Genomic DNA, 13,325 nt, shown 5'->3' with positions numbered 1-13,325 from the left:
TTGAAAGTATCCGGTAGACCTGACTCTGAATCCTACTCTGCCATGATTTGCTGGGTGGTGCTGGGCAGGTTGTCTAACTTCTCTGGTAGTTTCCCTTCTGTAAAACGGGGCTAGCGGTACCTATCTTACGGCGTCTTTTACAAGAGCTCAGTAAAGGCAGCCGTTTCCGCCCCGCACCGATCATATAACAAAGGTGTCAGAGAGAGGAGGCAGCCTGCCTGGTGTCGTCCCGACATCTGGGGCTTACGCTGGGCTGGTGAACTGCAGGGCCAGGACTCAGCCATTGGCTGAGGACGGAGGTCATGGAGGCTCTGGTAGCGTTTAGCTGACTTGCTGGCCTGGGTCTCTGAATTTCTTTTCCTGCCTTATCTACGTGGTTTGAGTAGGCTGATGACACGCTCTTGGAGAACCCTCCCCTGTCCCTTTCTTCGTGGAGCCCTCCCCGACCCCGCTTCCCACCCTGGGTCACTGCCGCCCTCGCCCTCGCAGTGTTCCCTCCGCCCCTGGTGCATGCTGGTTCTCGCAGTCATGAGCCCGTGCCGTGTTGATTTATTTACACGTGTGTCCTGCCCCAACACTGAGCAGTCCCGGGCAGGGACCTTGACTTTCACAACCATGGGGCCCCCGAGGCCTTAAGCACTGTGCCTGCCACTAATGTTTGTTGAATGAATGCCCGATGGTTTCAAGTCCGGTGACAGAAACCAGATTGGAGCTGGAAATACCAGTTTAGGCACCAGGTGCCAGAGGTTAGCAGGTGGGTTTCCCTGGAGCAGTGTTTCTGTCCCAGGACTGCCTTAGGGCGGGAGAGCTGCCTGAGACAGTCTTGTCCTCTGCCAGAGGGGCAGGACAGCTTGTCTCTCGCTGGGAACTGGGAACGCACTGGTGAGGTGTGGCTGAGGTTGTGGGGAGCGGGGAAGAATGCCCCAGCCACGCTGGAAGGAAAGCTGGGCTCATTACTTCATAGTCCCACTGCCATCTGCATTTTTCTTTTAAGTTTATTTATTTTGAGAGAGAGAGAGAGAGAGAGAGAGAGAGAAAGCACAAGCGGGGGAGGGGCAGAGAGAGAGGGAGAGAGAGGATCCCAAGCAGGCTGTGCGTCGTCGGCCCAGAGCCTGACGGGCTCAAACCTACAAACCGTCAGACCAGGACCTGAGCCGAAATGAAGAGTCGGAGGCTTAGCCGACTGAGCCACCCAGGCACCCCTGCTCTCTGCATTCTTAATTCACTTCAGATCAGATTTTTATTACACAGCAGCTGTATCCAAGATTCAGTTCTGGTTTATCGAGGGAGGCCACAGTGGCGAGGCAGCGGGGTGGGGGGAGTGCTTAACAGCTGGATTCAGGAAGCTGATTCAGATCTTAGCTACCCCCACGTGCCAGCTTTGGGACACAGGGCAGGTCATAGAATATTTCTGGACCTCAGTTATCTCATCTGGGAAATGGGAGAGGCAACAGTGCCCTGATGGGATTATTTTCATGATTAACCATAAAGTAAGCATTGTATAAATGTTCACCAAGCAGCTTGTGTTTGTTGGATTACAAAAAAAGTAAAGAGAATGAGGGTCTTAGAAAAACCAAATGAATAAATCTATCTCGCCACGATTGTCCTCTCCCGTAACCAAGAGCCCTAAGCGGGCCTCTGGGGCGGGGTTTTCTGTCATGCCAACCGATGAAGAGGAAAGGTAGACGATCAGCTGGCTCTACCAGAACTCAGGTGTTCATTCTTTCTTAGTGGAAGAAAATACCCCCAGAAAAGGACTTTTGTGACCATACTTTGTGCTGCTTAAATTTAGTTAAAATGCTTTGGAAGGTAAATGCCAGGCCGTTAGTTGTAGAAAGCCTGTCTGCGTGTCGTGGTCAGGTACACCGAAGTAGTCTCTAGAAACATTATTTAGCCTTCTCCAGCCTTAGTGTCCATCACTGGACAAAATGACCTTGAGGGCCATTAACCCCCCCCAGCAATCCCCGGTATGAAATAGGCACCTCCCTGCAGGCCAGAGGACGCCGGAGGCCCCGTGCGGCTGGCCTAGAGCTCTAGCATGTGTCCCTCTGTAAGGGTGCGGGGGAACCGAGCGGACTGTGGGGTACAGCGAAGTCTGCGTTGGGCTGACTTCTGTGGGGATTTTCTTTCGGGGGCCAGAGGGTGACATGATAATTTTCCAAGTAGTGTGAATTATTATCACATGTCAAGTAATTGAGCCTTGCGTCGGCATGGTCATTGCTTTATTGGTGTTTTTCCACTAAAGCATTTCTAAACACAAGATTCTGGAAAGATATTCTTAACCTATTCTCTTTCGTGTTGTAAGGTCAGACTAGAGGCCCATGTTGCAAGGAGGGAAGGATCCAGTTCTGGCCACCGCCACTTAAACGTAGCATCTAGCTTGCCATAGGGGTTGGGGGAGGGGTGCACATTGTATCTTCTGGGAGGGTACTCTGGGGAAACTGAGATCTTAAAACATTTGTTTCTTGTGTTTTTACACATTAGTTTCAACATCGTTCTTTTTTGTAGTGTTTGAAAAAAATTTTTTTTTTTTTAACGTTTATTTATTTTTGAGACAGAGAGAGACAGAGCATGAATGGGGGAGGGTCAGAGAGAGGGAGACAGAGAATTGAAACAGGCTCCGGGCTCTGAGCTGTCAGCACAGGGGCCCGATGCAGGGCTCGAACTCACGGACCGCGAGATCGTGACCTGAGCCGAAGTCGGCGCTCAACCGACCGAGCCACCCAGGCGCCCCTAGTGTTTGTATTTTTTAGTATTGTTGCATACGTTTTAAAAACACTTTTCATTGAGACATAATATATACATACAAGTGCACACATTACACGTTTGCATACCAGTGAGTTTTCACAAACGGAGCACACAGACAGCTCAGGAGACAGAGCCCTGCTCAGAAGTGCTCGTGGCAACCCTTTCCTGCTTAGTCCCTTCCCGTTCTGCCCTGGCTTCAAGCAGCGTAGAATGTTTGTGTCGGCTCTTTCCTTTAACTCAGGGGAACTCTGCAGTATGTATTCTCATCGGCACGTATATTTGAAAATGAGTTAGGACCCCTGCCCCTTCCCCTAAAGTTACGTTATTCTTTTTCCTTCACTTTTAATTCTTTGTCAAGCTCCAGGAGGAAGGGTGTTTTCTGCGTTTAGTTTTTATTCTGGCGGCTCCCACTCGCGCATTTGAGGGCCTCCGGAGGCCGCCTGTGCTGCTGAGAGGCCGGGGTCTCCAGCTGTTGAGCCGTTTTCGCCTCGCTGTATGGAGTCCCAAAGAGAAGTTGAGTTTTACGTGTAGGGACCATGTAAGATCATCCCCTGCAAGTAAGTCCCTGTCCCATGATCTCCCGTGACTCCCGGCCCCTCAGCTCCAGCGCAGGTCTCTCTGCTCCTACCCGGAAGGATCCCAACCGCAACGGATCCTAAGGCTGTCGTGTGCAGTGTCAGTCAGTCGATGGACAGGTTGATTTGGGGAGGGTCCTATGCCTTTTGTCCTCAGATCTCCTCTGACTTTCTCTCGAGTACTGAGATTTCTGTTGGGCCGCTTTCTGAAAAGAAAGCGCTTCCGTGAGGGTCCCAGCGGGCCCGGAGCGGAGGTCTGCGGACCTGGTGCCCGGAGGGTGCCTGCAGCGTGGAGGCCCGACCTTATCTCGCTGCCAGGAGTCGGCAGCCAACAGGAAATGATGAAATGCGCCGGGAGAATTCGGCGGGGAGCCGGAGGTCAGACACACCAGCAGGGCCGGGAGGAGGCAGGTACGGAGGGAGGCTGAGCTGCAGAGGGAGGCAGTCGAAGCTGGCGTCTGACAGAAAAACGTGAGTGTGCCATCTGAGGCGTGTATTTCCTTGAGGGGAGACCTTTGTAAGAGCAGAGTTGTCATTGATTTTTTTTTTCCCCCCCCGGGTGCTTGGGTTTAACGGAAATCTCACCTTTTAAACACACCTCGTCTTAGAGCTTCTCGATGGAAACGTTCACCCGGTTCAACAGGAGCCGAACTAGCGTGGAGTGTTCTCTCCGAAATGCTTTGCGAAAATGTCGGAGTAAATGTTTGATTTCTTGCTTGGTGAATAGATTTTTGGCCGAGACAAATGAAAGGTTGGGCTTTATCATCTTGACTCTGGTTTTAGAGCACACATGCATGCTTCATTCCCAAATAGATGGAATAAATGGGAAACTTGGGCCTGGCTTGGACCAGGTTACACACTCCCAGCTGTATTTTTTTTTCTTACCGGGTAGCTAAATGAGTTCCTTGAGTTAACTGCTGGCAGGGGTTGGTTCCTTCTCCTGCCGTCGGGCACATTCTGTCTTTGCATGCTGCCGTTTCTTTTCTTCGCAGCCAAATCTAACCTGCAGACATGAAAATGGGACTTGTGAGAAGAGGCGACCGAATTCGCTTCTCTGGTTGACACTAATTGTTTCACCGCCGCCTGCCCCAGACTCCCACAATTAGCCTGTGGCTCGCTCCAAGGGCCCCCCCGCCCTCCTCCGTCAAGTTCTTTCTTATTCCTCCCCGCAGCCGGACCCTGTGCGCTCGGCCCCTTCTGACTGCCGTCACTAGCCCCTGTGTTTTTATTTTTAGCGGATAGCGGAGGGCAAAAAGCTCCATTGTTTCCATAACCGAGCAGCCCTCGTGTGTGTATTGCGTTGTTTCCTATCTTGGAAGTCGTGTTCTGGAATTAAAAAATTGTGGCTTCCTCCTTATTGTGTATGCAGTACTCAAAGTGCTTCTGGTTAGAAGGGCTTTTAAGCTCCCGGCGCTTGAGTGATCGATCGCAAAGTGAATATACTTTTTGGATTACCTGTCGCTGTGAACATTAGAAAGGCAGCGTCCGGGTCCTTTCTGTTCTCCAGAAAGTGCCCTGCTGGCTCAGCCTGTGCCACACAGAGAAGCATATTTTCTTGTTAGGCCGTCACCATGTACGATTTGCGTATTTCAGACACTTTCAGGGTTATGCTTTCCTGTTTTTTGGTTTTTGTTTTAATATTTTTATTTATTTTTGAGACAGAGAGAGAGACAGAGCATGAGTGGGGGAGGAGCAGAGAGAGAGGGAGGCACAGAGTCAGAAGCAGGCTCCAGGCTCCGAGCTGTCAGCACAGAACCCGATGTGGGGCTCGAACCCACAAATTGCAAGATCATGACCTGAGCCGGAGTCGGACGCTTAACCGACTGAGCCACCCAGGCGCCCCAATGTGCTTTCCTGTTTTTAGAAATCTCCCAAATATATACTATTTCCCTCAGACCTTAATGAGGTCCACAGGTTTTGCCCTTGCTGTTGTAATTCTGGGTAGCTCCCCAAACTCTTTTCCTTCTTCACACTAAGATATCTTACTGAATTCTAGATGAACTTTGAATGCTGTGTTTATGGAAAGTAACAGAGAGGTGTCATAACTTCAGACTGAAACATGTCTTGCAGGTCTGAGATTGATGCCCGTAATAAAAATAAGCCTCCCCTCCCCCCCGCTTTTTATACATCATTAGTCCTCTGTTTCGTCCCGCCACATAATTCTGCTATTCATTTGGTGGCATAAAGAGATGGGAACATGATATTTTGGGTTGCAGTGGCTCTTGCAGGCAGTATAGTCAGGCCCTTCTTTTTTTTTTTTTTTTTTTTTTTTAAAGCAAAGGAATGAAGCCAGAGGCAATGCGACACGCCTTGTTGACTTGGCCAAGGTCACACAGCTTGTTGTTGGTAGCTTGTGGGCCACTGGCCTCTCTTCTCCCTGCTTTCTCCACACATTATCTCACGATTAATAGGACTTGGTCAAGAATGGCTTTTCTCTTCTGATGAGGCCGTTTTCATTTGTCTCATTTTCAAGTATTCAGCTTTTTTTGCAGCAATTTCCCAAAGCCAGCACCAGCTGGTACAGGTCTATAGTGAATTACCTGAAGCCCAAAGCGAGCTGACATTTCTGTCTCTGAGAGCGATTTCTTCTTAAAACTAGAGTTCTCTATGGTATAGAGTTCTTGCTTCGCCCCTAAACCAGGCCTGTTATAAGTGTTATAAGTATACCTCATATGATCACCTGCTAGCTGAGAAATCCAAACTTCTAAAAGTTTATTTATTTACTTTGAGAGAGGGAGGGAGGGAGGGAGGGGCAGGGAGAGGGAGAGAGAATCCCAAGCAGGCTCCCTGCTGTCAGCACGAGCCTGATGCAGGGCTCGAACTCAGGAACTGTGAGATCATGACCTGAGCTGAAACCAAGAGTCAGACGCCTCCAACGACTGAGCCACCCAGGTGCCCCCAGAGATCCAAACTTAATAAGTTCACAAGAATACAAGAAACAGACAAAAGTACTTGGTTCTTTGAAAGAGGATTCTTGAGGATGTGGGGGGAAAAAAAACAAAAAACAAACCTCAAGCCTGGGGACATCTTGGTCCCTCTGAGGGAGTTACAGCCTACGTTTTGGAATGTGGCAAACTTTAAAACAAAAGGTTATCATTTAAAAAAAAAAAAGGGTAACAATTTAATATATAACAGTGGAATTCACTCACAACTTTCCAGAATCAATTAAAACAGTCTCTCCTAAAAATGGAATTTGAATCCTGAAATTCAGGTATGCGAATTAGATGCAAATAGAGACCTACCGAGAGCAGTAGGTAACTAACTGTTCTTAGACCCTGATATGCTCCCACTGTCCAAAGCCACCTCCAATCCCTTGTAGAGGCTCACAGAATAGTACTTATCTGTATTTTTTGAAGTATTTAAGAGTATATGCCTTCAAGAATTTCTGAAACAAATACGCTACAGGGAAATAGGCGTTTTCTTCTTTTTTTCTTTTTTATTAAAAATTTTTTAAAAACGTTTATTTTTAGAGAGAGAGAGAGCAGGGGAGGAGCAGAGAGACAAGGAGACAGAATCCCAAGCAGGCTCCACACCAGCAGCATGGAGCCTGACGTGGGGCTCGAACCCACGAACCTTGAGATCGTGATCTGAGCCGAAATCAAGAGTCAGACGCTTCACCCCCTGAGCCACCCAGTGCCCCCAGAAACAGGCATTTTATAAATACTTTACTCGTATTTGGAATTGTGGTCAGTAACTTTATGCCTATTTTAATTTATAAACCCTAAGAGTGAGTAGGACACGTGAGCAGTGTTTTTACGCGGAGGTTTGGCGCTGTGTTTCCCTCCTGTTCTGGCAGGCGCTTTTGTCATTATCCTTGAGAAGCTGCTGCTTTCAGTGGCAGAGCCAGGTGACCTCACCCAGGGGTTAAAGAAAGGGTGAGCAGGGAGTGGCTTGGTTCGCTTCTCCCATAATTTAGTTCCCTTGGCTCCCCAGTTAGCATTTTACCTTTGCTGTCATATTTTCGGTACATTGTTTCCTTTTCTTCATATGTAATTGGCCTTCTTAATATGTATGTGTGTATATTCGTAACTGTGTATGTAAATACACGTATCTGTAAATATATAATTTACATACCATTGCCCTAGTCAGTAGGTAACTGGCATTCCTCCTTGCTCCTGGCTCCCGCTCACGTTAGTGTGGACTCTGGTATACGTGAGAATTTAAAGATGTGAAACAGGTATGGTGCTGGCTTTGCTGCAGACCGAGGAGGGGTTGAGGACGGCCCCTGGGGCCGCTTTTGGCCCAGAAGCCTCTGAGACTTTGTGCTGCCGGCATGGGCCTTCCTCACTTCCGTCTCTGTCCGGGGCTTCTCTCCAGGACAGCTCTGAGTGGTCATCTTGGAAAACCTTTTTCCAGTATCCCAGCTAGATCATAGGTCCTAGAGCCAGGTAAAGAGGAAAGAGAGAGAGAGAGAGAGAGAGAGAGAGAGAGAGAGAGAGAGAGAGTGTGTGTGTGTGTGTGTGTGTGTGTGTGTGACACAATATGAGGGGAAATAATCATGGAAAACATGGACCGTGGATTTGAATGAATAAACGAGTTGCAGTGGTCCCCTTTCCACAGAAGTTGCCTTTGAAGGCACTGTAGTCCTGTGTCACCAGGCTGGTCTAAGTGCATTTGCATCTTGCATTCTGCGTGGGCACCAGGTGACAGACTGGGTGCTTATTTAATGTCTCCTCTAGCCCTGGGAATCTGGCCTCAATTTTTTTCTCATTAGATTCTGTCATCAGTGAATCAAAAGAAGTGACTCTGTATGTGGACTCGTGAAGCATATCGTTCTCTTTTTGGTTAACTTAAAGAGTCTCACGGAAAGTATCCTGAATATGAAATGTGTGCCAATGGCACACATATTACAGCCGTCATAATAGTAAGGGACTAAAATTTTCTTTTTTGTTTTTTACCCCCCCATGAAGCCAGTGCAGTGAATTTCCTACTCAGTCTTGTTTCCCACCAGGACTGTTCCACAGTGGAGTCCTTAAGGGGGATCAGGGGAGAATGATTTTGCCTATTTGACAAGACGTTGTTGGTGTAATTAATAGGCTAATAAAACGTTGACCTTCCCAACTTGGAATTCTGTCTTTGTGTTCAGTACCGGTAGGGCTAGTACAGCAAGATAAATGAGGCACAGGGCAGCTCGGGGACGACAAAGTGACCTCTTTATGGTTCTTTTCACTATGAACTGACACACGAAGAAAACATAGCACAGGGCACAGTGGTCCGATGACCTAGTATCTGTTGAGCTGGAAAGCGGAAGTGTTCTGGTAACTCACCGCCTGTGAGCCTGTTCCGTGCAGGCTCACTTAGGTCTGGTCTGCACTGTGCAGGGAGTGTGTCATATGCAGCAAGGAGGGTCCCGAGGCCGTGCAGAGAAGCAGCGGGGCCACTTGCGGGGGAGAAGTCTTTGCACGGTCGATGTTGAGCTCCAAGCCTTACGTTTCCTCCCAGGAGCAGCCAGTAGACCGCCGAGGCCGAAGAACGCGAGTCCGGGATGGTGGCTGCTGTCCCTGCGAGGCTCACGTAGACCGTGGTCACCCCGGCACCTGACTGCTTTCAGTGATGGCCGTGCGGCCACCTGAGCCAGCTCCGTGCTTATTTCCAACTGTCCATTAGGGGACCACCCGGGGAGACGGGTCACCGGGCTGCTGGGTGGCTGCTCCGGGTGATTGGCTCGTTTGTGCCTACGTGCGTTCATACGTTCAGTTCACCCACTTGGCAGAGCCTCTCGTCCCCTGAGTGTGCCTCCCGTCTTGTGCTAGGGCCCTGGGGTGCATGATGGTAGAGACTGAGTTCTTGCCCCTGAAGAGCTCGCAGTCCATTGGGCTAGAGACTTCCAAATGCCAGGGTGATGAATCTTTTTATAGGCCTGGAGGGGCCTTATTCTACTGTGCGGGGTGGGGGAGGTTGGGGAAAACTTCACAGTTTGTTGGTGGGTTTCAGAGAGAGGGGCCTGTCAGGCACACAAGGGAGCTGGAGGAAACCGTGTGTGCGGAGGCAGGGACGTCAGAAGGCGTCTGCCGCACTTGGGGTGTGACGTGGCTGGCCCTTGGCACACGTGTGGATGCCCTGCAGGCGCCTCTGACTTATCAGGCCCAAACCAGTTATTTTCATCCGAAACCAGTTCTTTCTTCTGAACCTTCTGTTTTCCTTTGCGGCATGACTTTCTACCTTGCCTCCAAAATTAGGAATTTTTAATCTCCGTTACCCACCCCCCCTCCTGGGATACTCGTTCGCGAAGTCCTCTGTTCTTCCTGACCGTCCTCTGTCCCGGTCTCCTAACCGTTTCTCTTGCTTCCTCTCTAACCTGTAGAGCCGCACTGCGCTAAGCACACGTGGCTGTTTATGCGAAAATGAATGAAGAGTCGCTGTGACGAAGGGGACAGTTCGTCAGGTGTACTAGCTGCAGCTCACGTGTGCGGTGGCTGGTGGCTTGGGCGGCTCGGCTCTCAGAGGCTCCGTGGTCTGGGCTCCACTCTCCGTCGGAGGGAACTTTTCCTTCCCGGACCTTGACCAGGTCCCTCCCCGCCGCCTTCCAGAGGAGCCCAGATCCCTAGCGTGGCCTCCAAGGGGCCCAGCCTCTGGCACCGGTTTTGCCTCCTGGTATCTAGCTCTTCCCTCTTCTCCTCTCCCACCCCCCTTTGATCCTACCCCTTTGAAGGTACCGTTGTACCTTCGCGTCCGCACCCTCTCCCTGCAGAATGTCATTCCCTGCCTGAGCGTTCCTCTGCAGCCCGCAGACCTAGCGCCTGCTCGCTCGCTCCCTCCCTGCCTTTCGTCTTCTGTTTGTGCTCGGGAGTACTGGCGGTCACCCGAGAGAGGACCCACGGTGCTTATTTGTCTCTCTCTCTGGCAGCCACCGTGGTTAGGCTTTGGGGACAGATAGACTTAATTGCAAAACCAACCCTTTACTTGCCAGGTGGCCTTGGGCACGAGATTTTAGCTTCCCTGAGTCTCATTTCTTCGTCGGTAAAGTAAGTGGTTCCTCCCTCGTGGTAGATGAAAGCGAATGCTTGGAGCCCCCGGCCCTGCGCTTAGCTAGCTCGTCCGTGGTGGCTGAGAGCCCTTGCTCTGGATGTCCTTCCGGTGCCCTTCAGCCCTGCTAAAACCACAGCGTCTACGAATAGTGATGCTTTGTTTCTTCTTTTCTCATTTTACTGAGTTTCCTTATTGCACTGGCCAGTGCCTCCAGTATAGTTCGATTAGAAGTGGTGATAAGAAGCAGCCTTTTCTTGTTCCTGTGCTTTCTGTTTGCTACAGTTCTGGTGAGGTGTTTTGTTTTATTTTGTTTTGGTCTTTTGTTTCGATTGAGTTCCGTCATGCCCTCCACCTCCATTTTCTCTCTCAGTTTAGAAATTAAATTCTCTGGGGTCTCCTGGGTGGCTCAGTTGGTTAAGCGTCCAACTTTGGCTCAGGTCATGATCTCATGGTTCATGAGTTTGAGCCCCGCATCGGGCTCTGTGCTCACGGCTCGGACCCTGGAGCCTGCTTTGGAGTCTGTGTCTCCCTCTCTCTCTGCCCCTCCCCTGTTTGTGTGTGCATGCATTCCCTCTCTCTCTCTCTGTCAAAAATAAATGAATAAATAAACTTTAAAAACGGTTGTCTCCTTCTGGAACTTTCTTAGATGTTAAGTTAGGCTTCACTGTTTTTTCCAAGTCTTTAATCTTTGTTTTTTATTTTCTTTCTTTGTCTCTCTTTATTACCTCAGAAGGAAAGGTGACTTATCTACTTCTCTCTTTTCTTTTCTTTTCTTTTCTTTTCTTTTCTTTTCTTTTCTTTTCTTTTCTTTTCTTTTCTTTTCTTATGTTCATTTTGTGGGGGGAGAGGGAGACACAGAATCGAAGCAGGCTCCAGGCTCTGAGCGGTCGGCACCGAGTCCAATGTGGGGCTTGAACTCAGGGACTGTGAGATCATGACCTGAGCCGAAGTCAGACGCTTAACCGACTGAGCCCCCCGGGCGCCCCCTCCTTATATTTCTTCTTCAGATTTGCCTTTTTCGTGTCTTTGGATTCCTTTATTATATTTTGGAGTATAATAAAGTGATGCAGTTCTATTTTATTCAGCTTTTCAGTTTTTTCAGTGGGAAACTCATTAAGATATCCGGTTTGCCTTGCTGCTGAAAACAGAAGCCTGTCCTGTCATACTCTGTGTTTGTGCCAGAGCCTAGCACATTCCTTGACTCGTTCATTCCAGACGTGTTTATTTTCGCTCCTGTTGTGCATTAGTGCTGAGGATGCAGGGGTGAAGTAGACACAGTTCTCGTTCTTCAGGAACTTGCGTTCTTGTGGCTGGAGAGAGACAGTTTATAAATACGTAATTTGGCCTGGGAGCCTGAGTGTTATTTAAAAAATAAAGCCGAGTTTAGGGGCTGATGTGTCCGAGGAATGGGGACGGGTTAGGCTTTTTAAAAGAAGGTGATATGTGAGCAGATGTGTGATGATTTGAGGCAGCAAAACCTGTAGAGCCTGCAGGAGGGGTGTTCCTGGCAGAGGAAGCAGGTGTGAAGGTAGGCCTAAGCCTGGTGCATTTGGAGGCCCACAGGAAGGTCATTGTAGCTGGAGGAGCCAGGCAGGGGTCGGGGTTGGAAGGAACTGACGCCGGAGGTGGAAGCCGGGACCAGTTTGCGGGGGACCTTGTAGGTCAGGGAGGGGAGCGTAGATCGGTGATTAGCATTTTCCAGCACACGGCCGGCAGCTCTTGGCAAGTTGTAAGTTCGCTGGCTTGACCCAGGCTAGCCGAAGCAGAAATCGTGTGAGGTGACCACACCGTGGCCCTGTTTCCAGGCAGAGCTGAGAGATGTGGGGTGTGAGGGCAGGAGAGGCAGCGGGGTGGCATGGAGGCATTTGTCTTAAGGAAGCAGCTTGCGTAGGTGATGGGGCTCTTTACTGAAGGAGGAAGACTGGGTGAGAACCTGTCCGAGGCGGGAGGAGCCAGGGCTGAGTTTCGGGCAGTGTGTCAGAGAGGCCCGTGGGGTGCCGAGGAGTTGATGCTGAGCCAGTGCTTGGGGCTGTGCCGGAGTGGAGCTCAGGGGAGAGGTCTGTGCTGGGGAAGTGAAGTCAGGAAGCATCAGAGGGGCCGGGGCTTCAAGTCACAGAAGAGGAAAGGCAGTGTGGGCGCTTGTGCTGAGCGACCGTGAGTGACACTGGGCCGATTACCGGTGACTTGAAGATAAGGGACATGGACTCCTTTACCAGAAATCTTGCGTTTCATGATTACGGAAGTTACAGAAGGTGCCTCGGTGCTGCCTTATTTTCCTTTTGAATTTTCAAGAGAGACCCAACCAATATTCTTAGGGCAGAAAAATTAAGAAATACAGACATACACACACACACACAAAAAAAAAACAACCCACCTCCCAAACTCACACGTTCCACCGTCTGGAGGGGTGTGAATAAATGTTAGCATTCATTCACCTATTTGCTCAAGTGTCTCCTTCTCAGGAAAACCTTCGCTGACCGCCATGCTGTCTACAGTAGATCCCAACACTCTGTCCCCCCCCCCCCCCCCCCCCGCCAACACCGCCTGGCACTGCGTTACCTCCTGGTCTGTCTGGAAGCGCTCTGGCCCCCGCGACGTCAGCGGGGACTGTCTCACCCCTTCACCCCCGTGCCCCAGCCTCGGAGCCCATGCCTCGGTTGGAGCACCGCGTGCTCACTCTCACCCAGCCGCAGGCCTCCCCCTTCCTCTTCCACATTGCTGTCCCGCCCACCCCTCCCCCGTGCCCTGGCCTCCGTCTTCTCTCCTCTGTGTCCCCGAGTCAGGTGTGACCTTGTCTCCTCTTTCCGGCTGCACTGTGAGCTCCTGGACTGCAGGGCTGGTCTCTGATCCCGGACTCGCTCTGCTCCCTTCCTTCCCCCAGCCCCCAGCAAGGTTTCGCGGCGCTCGCGTAGTCCGTGCTTTAAGAACAGTAAAAAACATTAAAAATCAAAAAATAAGTAAAAGAAAGTCCACGTTTTTAGAGCGTTGGGATGAACGTACGTAAAATGGTAAAAAATATCCTTGTTTTGATTT

General features: G+C 50.2%; 1 protein-coding gene across 3 annotated transcripts in view; it reads left to right on the top strand.

Moving 5' to 3' along the window:
• The window catches only part of PACSIN2 (protein kinase C and casein kinase substrate in neurons 2), a 133,831-nt gene that overhangs the window by 46,327 nt on the left and 74,179 nt on the right, over positions 1-13,325 (top strand). Inside the window, exon 1 of one of the 3 annotated variants that reach the window (XM_042948028.1) lies at positions 3,561-3,794. The exons of the other annotated variants lie outside the window; for them this stretch is intronic. The gene's annotated coding sequence lies outside the window, so the exon portion shown is untranslated. Of the gene's footprint in view, positions 1-3,560; positions 3,795-13,325 lie in introns of those variants that run through there. 3 annotated transcript variants of the gene reach the window in all.

The sequence above is a fragment of the Panthera leo genome, chromosome B4 (assembly GCF_018350215.1).
Source record: "Panthera leo isolate Ple1 chromosome B4, P.leo_Ple1_pat1.1, whole genome shotgun sequence".
Classification (NCBI taxonomy): domain Eukaryota; kingdom Metazoa; phylum Chordata; class Mammalia; order Carnivora; family Felidae; genus Panthera; species Panthera leo.
Note: the sequence above shows the minus strand (reverse complement) of the source record. Positions and strands in the feature narration are given on the sequence as shown.